This window comes from Scyliorhinus canicula, unplaced genomic scaffold (genome assembly GCF_902713615.1).
Source record: "Scyliorhinus canicula unplaced genomic scaffold, sScyCan1.1, whole genome shotgun sequence".
Classification (NCBI taxonomy): Eukaryota; Metazoa; Chordata; class Chondrichthyes; order Carcharhiniformes; family Scyliorhinidae; genus Scyliorhinus; species Scyliorhinus canicula.
Window position 1 is genome coordinate 60412 of NW_024055843.1, and position 8255 is coordinate 68666.

The 8255-nt window shown below is 47.6% G+C and overlaps 1 long non-coding RNA gene across 1 annotated transcript; it reads right to left on the reverse strand.

Moving 5' to 3' along the window:
• Positions 1-271: 271 nt before the first annotated feature.
• On the reverse strand, positions 272-4864 carry LOC119961197. The gene is made up of 4 exons (XR_005459609.1): positions 4704-4864; positions 3559-3665; positions 2726-2818; positions 272-332 (listed from the first exon to the last, which is right to left on the reverse strand). It is a non-coding gene; the product is annotated as an uncharacterized LOC119961197 (long non-coding RNA).
• Positions 4865-8255: the final 3391 nt, after the last annotated feature.

An 8255-nucleotide genomic window follows, 5' to 3' on the forward strand; every position in this document is an offset into this window, starting at 1 on the left:
TCGCTTTATAATTTAACCCTGGAGAGTTCAGATATCATTCAGGTAAAGCTGTGCTATACTCCCTCCGAGGCCATTCTATCCTTCCTCTGGTTTGTTGTCCAGAACTGAACACAGTTCTCCAGGTTTGGTCTAACCAGGGTTTGTGAATCTCGGGCTTTTCCAGTCACACTGAGACCTGAAATCTTCCCTCACAAACAGAACAAACAAACCTTTTACCTTGCACACCCAGATGCTGCTGATATTCAGGTTCTGATGAATCGAGTGACTCTGTCAGATCGCGATGTGACATTTGGTTTGCGTTTCCCGTCTGTTAAACCTCCACTTCCAGTATCCTGTAAATTTACAGAAACCTCACTGTCAGTTTAGGATAGAAATTCACAACATTCTCTCCTCGCCAACTTTGATTAAATGTATTCCTGGAGGTTTGATCACATGACCTGCCCCCATCCTCCAGCCATTAATCGGTCAACCTATCCATCCTTGTGACACACTGCCTTCCTCGGCCAATTGGGAAGCAAAAGGTCTCATTACCTCACAGGACAGCGTTTGACTGTCAGCCAAACATCCTTTATCCCATTTTCAATATTTTTATATCCGCTGAAGAGAAATGTTCAAAAATCTTCTTTCCTGTCCCTATGATTTTCCAGAAATCCAGGTATGAATCTCACCAAGGTAGAAGGTAAAATTTGAATTTGTTGAAAATTTACTGAAGACCATGAAACCATTGTTGGTTGTTGTAAAGACCCATCTGGTTCACTCCTGTCCTTCAGTGAAGGAAATCTGCCATCCTTACCTGGTCTGGCCAAACCACAGCAATGTGGTTGACTCTTTAAATGTCTTCTCATCCAGTGGAAACATCTTCCACTTGTCTATCACAACAAACCTTTTCATAATCTTACAGGATCAGGCCATCCTTTATTCCCCTTTCCAGAGAAAAGTTTATGCCCTGTCCAATCCCTTTTGCCAGGTGTAACTTGCCAGTTCAGGCATAATTTAAATATATTTGCCTGCATCGTCTCCAGTCCTTCTAGGTCCATTTTGTGATGTGGAGACTTTACTTAATCTGAGCAGCAAACTCACTGTTGTCCTCAAATGCCTGTATGTTGCAGTATTTTAACCATTTTACCATTAGCTGAATGTAAGATGGGACAGAAGAAGCAGATCCAACGAGTCTGTAACACTGTAGAACATCTACAAACTTGCCTCTTCCCCTCACTGCTAAATAGTTGACTTTTTCACTCTTAGCCTGTCAGCTATGGTATTAAGAATAATGTGTCAGAGAAAGAGTGGATTTCAGCTCGGTGACACTCGGCCAGACTAAATTTTCGTTCACAGGGTTGTGGAGCTAATGTCTCCATGTCATAAAATGGATCTGGAAGGACTGGGAAAGTATTCCAGAATGATGCCTGAACGAGCAGGTTACAGCCAGCAAGAAATGCAGTGGCTCGATGAGCCATATGGTCTCTACCCGCTTCCATTACTTGTGTTCTTGTGAACATCTCTGTAAATCTTTCCATGCAGACACAACAGATGCAACAACCACCAGTTCATCGCCTTCCCTCCCACATTCCAGGATTCCAAACATACTTTCCAGGTGACAGTGATTTACTTGTACTTCTTGCTATCCACTGTTGTGTATGCACTGCTCACGATTTGATCTTCCCTACACTGAGGAGATTAAATCTGGATTGGGTAACTGTGGAACATCACCATTCAGTCTGCAAGCATAATCCTGAGCTTCTGATCATTTTAATTCCCCGCCCCATTCCCACTCTGTCCTCAGCCTCCTGCACTGCTCCAATAAAGCTCAAAGGAAACTCGAGGAACAGAGCCTCATCCTTGATTAGGCAATTCCTGACCTTCCAGACACAACATTCATTTCAGTAATTTCAGATTATAATCATCACTCCGATATTTTTAGACAGTTGGTGCTGGTAATGGTTCTGCTGTTGCCATTTATACCTCACCTGGACCTGCCTTTTATTCTCTTGTCCTATTAGTTTATTTACTTATCTCATTGTCACCCAGATTTATCTTGCACCATTATCCCCTTTGTCATTTCATCACTTCAGCCTTACATCCTCCCAAACTGCCCCCCTCTGAAATGGCCCAGCAAGCCACTCAGTTCAAGGGCAATTAGGGGTGGGCAACAAATGCCGGCTCAGCCAGCGACAGCCACATCCCAAAACACATAAAGGAAAGTTGGCAGCTAGAAAGGCAAATGCAATGTTCGCATTCATTTCAAGAGAGCTACAATACAAGACGAATGGGGATGAGAAACATATCAGCCATGATCGAATGGCAGAGCAAACTCCAAAACTTGATGGGCTGAATGGCCTAATTCTGCTTCTCTATCTTTTTTTCAATGAGGGGATCTCATAGAAACATTTGTAAAAAAATTGTTGGAATCCATCCCAGACCTGGATCCAGATCAATTGATTCTTGGAGGAGACTTCAATTGTGTTCTGGACCCTAAATGGACTGGTCCAAGCTGATTCAACCGCAATAGAAACATGAAAAAGGAATGAAACCAGACGGACCACCCGGCATCGACCCAGGCACCAGAAACAACAACGGCAAACCCAGCAAAAGATTTTTAAAAACTGTTCCCATCAGTAAATTGTGAAAAGGGACACAGATTTAAGATTGTGAACAAGATCTACAGGGAGATAGGAGGTAGACATTTTATACAGTGAGTGATAATGATCTGGAACTCAATGCTTACACACAAAGGTCGACAATCTCCAGGTCCCGGTAACCCGAATTTGATGTGAGGATTGGTTGTGAGTTTCCTGTCTGCGAATCCCTTTCTAAGCCCCTGTGAAAGAAGTTTACAAAGGCATCACTGTCAGTCCAGAAATGTAATTCAGGAAAGATAAATGTTTCGCCTGGTTTGAGTTTGCTGTGTGTCAATCCTCCCCTACTAATCCCCTGTAAAAGGAGTTTCCAAAATTAATCACTGTCAGTCCACGATAGAAATTCACAACATTCTCTCCTCCTGCTCCCGGGTCCAGGATGACTGCTCATGCCCCCCGCTGCACACTGACCCTCGTTGTCAGAGCCGTCCCTTGATTTGACAGTGACATCTACTCGGGGTTGTGAATTTCTACCCTGGGTCTTCATGTGGCTGAACAGGGCCGCAGAGCTTTGGACACATGGGGCAGGATGTCCAATGAGACAGTGAAATCCGGAGAGCAGGATTGGCTTCCTTTTCTTTCCATCTCTGCCACCGCTTTGCATCATCAATAAGACATTGGGACTCAGAGACTAATCCAGTTTGATGGACAAATTGTCTCCATTCTGAACAATGGGGAATAAGCTCCTCCCACTCATTGAAACATCGCCCCGACAAAGATGATAAACGTGCATGCGCCCTGATGCACATCCAATAAAGGTGGCGGCCGTTAACCCAAGCCGAACATGAACTACAGCAACGCTCGATACAAACTGGGTCCCGGAATCTCTTTTCCGAGGTTTGCAGCTTACAACAGCTTTACACAATGTTTCCGCCCACACCCGCGATCTCTCGCTCCCTGTATATTGTTAAACGCCTCTCACCGATTTTGGAATTGATGCAGAACGGAGAATTTGACACTCATCCAAAACTTCATTCACTGCAGCTGTGTGAATGGAGAATTCCGGCCTATGTTTCTGTCAGGATATTGCTGGGGTAAAAGAAAAGTTCGAATTTGAATTGTATTTTTGTGTTTGTATTTAGATCTTCTTTCTCCAATATAATATAGTTAATTTTTCTTTGATTCTTAGTATTAAAAGTTAGGGCAGCACCGCAGCACAGTTGCTTCACAGCTCCAGGTTCGATTCCCGCTTGGGTCACTGTCTGTACGTCCTCCCCGGGTCTCCGTGGGTTTCATCCGGGTGCTCCGGTTTCCTCCCACAGTCCAAAAGTGTGCAGTTTAGGTGGATTGGTCATGATCAATTGCCCTTAGTGTCCAAGCTACTGGGTTACGGGCTTAGGGTGGAGGCGTGGCCTTGAGTTGGGTTCTCTTTCTAAGGGCTGGTGCAGACTCGATGGGCCGAATGGCCTCCTTCAGCACTGTAAATTCTATGATTCTATGAAGAAGCCCTTCGACATTGTCATTACCCAGACTGCGCATGCTTCAATCACAACGGGTCCCGCCCATCATTCACTCCGACTGGTTGGAGGACCAGCTGCCCTCACTCGGTCCTCTAGACCTGCCCCTCCTCTTCCTATTGGTCCGGAGCTGCCGTCAATCACCCGGGCATTGTGACGGTTCCAGATGGTGTGAGCGGCACAGGCTCTGGCTGACTCGCTGATTGTCCAATAATAACAGTGAGAGTCTCAGTGGGACAATCAGACAATAATAGTGGAGATGGGGCCCAGAGGATAAACAGCAAAGGATTCACTCACTTTGAGAGTAACAAACACTGTGTTCTAATAAGAGTCAGGCTACAGTGTGTGAGTGAACACATCATTGGATCCAATGTAGAATCATAGAATCCCTACAGTGCTGAAGGAGGCCATTCGGCCCAGTGAGTCTGCCCCGCCCCTCATTCACTCTGATTGGTTGGAGGACCAGCAGCTGTAGGTCAATTCTCCAGTCCCGCCCCTCCTCTTCCCATTGGTCCAGAGCTGCCGTCAATCACGCGGGCATTGTGACGGTTTCAGGTGGTGAGAACGGTCACAGGCTCAGGCTGACTGGCCAATAATAACAGAGTCTCACCGGGATCCTGAAGCACCGCTAATCAAAGATGGCGGCCGTGGAACTGGGCCTGGCACCCGATAAAAGCTCCGCAGCTGCCAACACGGGACTTATTCCGGCCTTGTGAGCAGCAGGGGGTGTTTATGAAACCTTCACTCCCTCCCCACCCCGACTCCCGTCTCCATTCCTCCCTCCGCCTCACCGACTCTCACCGCCCCAAACAGCCGCTTCCGCACTCGCAGAACTCCAAGCACAGTGGCACTGCGCATGCTCGATTCACCCAGCACTGCGACTGCGCACTGGGCTCCTGTGGAGTGATTAGGGCACACTCACAGCCGCAGTGAATGTTGGGTAATAGCCGCACCATTGACACCCCAAACTGTAAATAAAAAATAACTTGCTTACCAATTGATAAAAATAATCAAACAAATTATTGTCACTATTTTTCAAAATGATTAAATGCTGCTCTCCTGTGGAACAATGCAGAACCTAAGGTGTTTTCCCCCAATGGGTCCTTCCTCTCTCCTCCCCAGAAGATGCAAACTCTTACTGGGTTCAATCCCAGAATCAGTAATTCCTCTATCTTCTTCCCTCTTTCTCGTGATGATACTGAATGTTCAATGTTTTCTTGAATGATCCAGCACATATGTCACTCGGCACACCATGTCTATACTGACCCTGTACAAGAGCTACCACTTTTCCTGGTTAAATTCCATTTACCACTGTTCTGCCCATATGACCCACCCATCTGTATCATCATGTAATTTAAGGCTTTTCTCCTTGCTAGTTACCACACCAACAATTTTCCATCTGCAAACTTATCGATCATACCTTCATATATTTCAAGACATCGATTTTATATATAATTACTATTGGTGACTGAGGATGCACCAGATCCCCATCAGCACCTGAACTTGTGCTTCCTTCCTTCAAGAACTTTAATAACTCTGGATAAACAATGCTGAAAAAGCTGGGCGTAATTCTCCGCCACCTGGGAATCGGCGGGGGTGGGAATCACGCCGCACCGGTCGGCGTGCCCCTCACGGCGATTCTCCAGCCCGCGATGGACCAAAGTCCCACCGCTGACAGGCTTCTCCCGCCGACGTGGTTTAAACCACCTCTGATGCTGGCGGGAGCAGACGGCGCAAGTGGGCCTGGGGTCCGGGGGGGGGGGGGGCATAGGGCGGTTGGACCCCAGGGGTTGACCCCATGGTGGCCTGGCCCGCGATCAGGGCCCACTGATCGGCGGGCGGGCCAGTGCTATGGGGGAACTCTTTTTCTTCCGCCGCCGCCACAGCCTCCACCATGGCGGAGGCGGTAGAGACCCCCCTACCGCGCATGTGCCGGGATGACGTCAGAAGCTGCTGATGCTCCGGCGCACGTGCGGCCTGACGCCGGCCGGCGAAGGCCTTTTGGCCAGCTGTTCGCTCCGGCAGTCAGGGCGGAATGGCCGTTCACGACGGCCGGCGGGGAGCCAAAGGCCGCTCGCGCCTACCGGCGGAGCAGGAGCCACTCCGGTGCGGTCTGAGCCCCTAAAGATGTGGAGAATTCTGCACCTTTTGGGGAGGCCCGATGCCGGAGTGGTTGGGGCCACTCCGGTACGCCGGGACCTCCTGCCCTGCTGGGTAGGGGAGAATACCACCCCTGGTGTTCTGGTCAAGGCTAATAAGTGAGTGCTGCTTTGCCTGACTCTGAATTTACTCCACTCCTGTTCACTCCCCACTTATATAATACACATTGACCATAATGACTGGGAAGAGTTTAGAACATAGAACGGTACGGCACAGGACAGGCCCTTCATCCACGATATTGTGCCGACCATTTCTCCTAATCTAAGATCAACCTAACCTACACCCTTCAATTTACTGATGTCCATATGCCAAAAGTCCCGAATGACTCTGACTCCACCACCTCTGCTGGCAGTGCATTCCACGCAACCACCACCTTCGGTGTAAAGAACCTACATCTGACATCTCCCCCATACCTTCCTCCAATCACCTTAAAATTATGTCACCTCATGATAGCCATTTCCACCCTGGGGAAAGGTCTCTGGCTATCCATTCTATCCATGCCTCCCATCACCTTGTACACCTCTCTCAAGTCACCTCTCTTCCTTCTTCGCTCCAGTGAGAAAAGCCCTCGCTCCCTCAACCTTTCTTCATAAGACATGCCCTCCAGTCCAGGCAGCATCCTGGTAAATCTCCTCTGTACCCTCTCCAAAGCATCCACATCCTTCCTATAATGAGGCGACCAGAACTGGACACAATATTCCAAGTGTGTCTAACAAGGGTTTAATAGGGGCAGCACGGTGGCCTAGTGGTTAGCACAACCGCCTCACGGCGCTGAGGTCCCAGGTTCAAACCCGGCTCTGGGTCACTGTCCGTGTGGAGTTTGCACATTCTCCCCGTGTCTGTGTGGGTTTCGCCCCCACAACCCAAAAATGTGCAGAGTAGGTGGATTGGCCATGCTAAATTGCCCCTTAATTGGAAAAAATAATTGGGTAATCTAAATTTATAAAAAAAAAACAAAAAAAGCAGCAAAACATCGCAGCTCTTAAACTCAATCCCCCTGTTAATGAAAGCCAACACACTATATGCCTTCTTAACAACCCTATCAACCTGGATGGCAACTTTGAGGGATCTGTGTATGTGGACCCCAAGATCCCTCTGTTCATACACACTTCCAAGAATTCTGCCTTTTAACGCTGTATTCAGCATTCAAATTCGACCTTCCGAAATGAATCATTTCACATTGATCTAGGTTGAACTCCACCTGCCACTTCTCAGCCCAGCTCTGCATCCTGTCAATGTCCTGTTGTAACTTGCATCAGCCCCCAACACTATCTACAACTTCCCCAACCTTTGTGTCATCGACAAACGTACTAACCCGCCTTCCACTTCCTCATCCAAGTCATTTATAAGAACAACAAAGGGCAGAGGTCCAAGAACAGATCCCTGCAAGACACCACTGGTCATCGACCACCAGGCAGAATACTTTCCATCCACTACCCGCTGTATTCTATTGGCCAGCCAATTCTGTATCCAGACAGCCAAATTTCCCTGTATCCCATGTCCCCTAACTTTCTGAATGAGCCTACCATGGGGAACCTTATCAAATGTCTTACTGAAATCCATATACACCACATCCACTGCCCGACCTTCATCAATGTTTCTTGTCACATCATCAAAGAATTCAATGAGGCTTGTGATGCATGACTGACTACCTTTAATCAAACTATGGTTTTCTAAGTAATCATAAATCCTACCTATCACAATCCTTTCCAATAATTTGCTCACCACAGACGTAAGACTGATGGGTCTGTAATTCCCAGGGATTTCCCTATTCCCTTTCTTGAACAAGGAAACAACATTTGCCTCCCCCCAAACATCTGGTACTACTCCAGTGGAGAGCAAGGACACAACAATCATCGCCAACGGCACAGCAATCTCCTCCCTCACTTCCTGTAGTAACCTTGGTTATATCCCGTCAGGCCCAGGGGATTTATCTATCTTGATGCTTTTCAAAATTTCCAGCACATCCTCCTTAATGTCAACCTGTTCGAGTCTATCAACC